The sequence below is a fragment of the Corylus avellana genome, chromosome ca5 (genome assembly GCF_901000735.1).
Source record: "Corylus avellana chromosome ca5, CavTom2PMs-1.0".
Lineage (NCBI taxonomy): Eukaryota > Viridiplantae > Streptophyta > Magnoliopsida > Fagales > Betulaceae > Corylus > Corylus avellana.
Genome location: NC_081545.1, coordinates 9,001,975 through 9,003,990, shown reverse-complemented (window position 1 = coordinate 9,003,990; position 2,016 = coordinate 9,001,975).

Here is a 2,016-nt window from a genome sequence, read left to right as displayed (position 1 = left end):
AATTCTTGGAACTCCTCGTTCTCACAAATGACGGATAGAATTAGAGAACTTGAAAAGGAGCGGGCACAAGAAAGACGTGTGATGGAAGAAGAGCGGACAGCACAAAGAAGTGCGATGGAAGAGATGGCGAGGTAGATTGAAGCACAAAAAGCGCAGATAGAAGAGAAAGATGCTATGATTGACGCTCGTTTCCGCCAGATCGAGGCCATGTTCGAGTCGACGTCTAGATTTGCACCCTACAGAGGTAATGATATATTTTATTTTGTTTTTGTAACAATTGTTAACTGTTAGAAACAACTGTTAGAAACTTATAGTTACAACGGTCCATTTTAAAACTTATGTATATTTGCATCATATTACATAGTAATTTTGAATTTTTGTATTGATTATTATTGGTTCACAACTCATTTGCAGGTAATGCAGATTAAGAGTTGGGGAATGACTGTATTGAGTTGGGCGCCACACGTCGTTGATCATCACTGTTTGTATACATACTACTGTTTATTGTTTTGTATATAGTTAGATCAAACTATAGGTTTGTTGAGACTAATTGAAACTTATTTCTAATAGATAGTCTAGATGTGTTTTATTGTATATTTGTTTTGCCTTGTGTTAGAATGTGTTTCGATGTATATATATGTTTTGTTATGTGTTGTGTTGGAATGTAGTATGTGTGTTGAAATTTTGTTTAATGAAGTTTGTGTTGGATATATATTATTGGATATTAGATATTGGATATTGGATATATATTATTAATGAAGTTGTGTTGTATTGGATATATATATTGGATATTGGATATTGGATTTTGTTTAATGAAGTTGTGTTGGATATATATATTCTTTGAACCTCATAGTATGTTCTTGTGATTGCTAATGGGTGGGCTGGAACTATTAGTAGCTATATGTATTAGAGATTATGGATTTGATTATGTATTGGATTATGGATTGGATTGGATTATGTATGTGGATTATGGATTGGATTATGTATGTGGATTATGGATTGGATTGGATTATGTATGTGGATTACGGATGTGTATTATGTATGTGGATTATGGATGTGTATTATGGATATGGATTATGTATTGGATTTGATTATGTATTTGATTGGATTATGTATGTGGATTATGAATGTGTATTATGTATATGTATTATGTATGCATATTATGTATGTGTATTATGTATGTGTATTATGGATGTGTATTATAGATGTGGATTATCTATTGGATTGGATTAAGTATTGGATGTGGATTATTGATGTGTATTATGTATTGGATGTGGATTATGGATGTGTATTATGGATGTGTATTATGTAGGTGGATTATGTATTGGATGTGGATTATGGACGTGTATTATGTAGGTGGATTATGTATTGGATGTGGATTATGTATTGGATGTGTATTATGTAGATGGATTATGTATTGGATGTGGATTATGGATGTGTATTATGTAGGTGGATTATGGATATTGTTAATTCTGTGTGTGGATTATGGATTGTAAGTGGATTAGAAATATTGGAATTATTGTATTGGAATATCAGGAATTAGAATATTGTAATTATTTTTTATTAAAAAAAAAATTATATATATTTTTTGACGTGTCAAATGGCGTGACATGTCAAAAAAAACAAGTAAATTTTTTGACGCGTCAAAATTGACATGTCAAAATTTTTTTGACGTGTTAAAATCAACACGTCAAAAAAAATTTTGACGTGCCAAAACCGACACGTCAAAAAATTTTTGACGTGTCAAAATCGACACGTCAAAATTTTTTTTTGACGTGTCAAGACCTACACGTCAAAATTTTTTTTTTCCACGTGTCGGTTTTGACACGTCAAAAATCCGGGATTTTTTACATCCCCCCTTTTAACTGTTGCTAAACGTCAAAAATCACACGTCAAAAACCTCCAGTCAGAATTTCTCACGATTTTTGTAATGTGCTAGAAAAGTAATACAAGTAATTATGCTCCTAATAAGCTCGATACAAATTACATTAGTTCCAATTATTCATCTCATTGGAT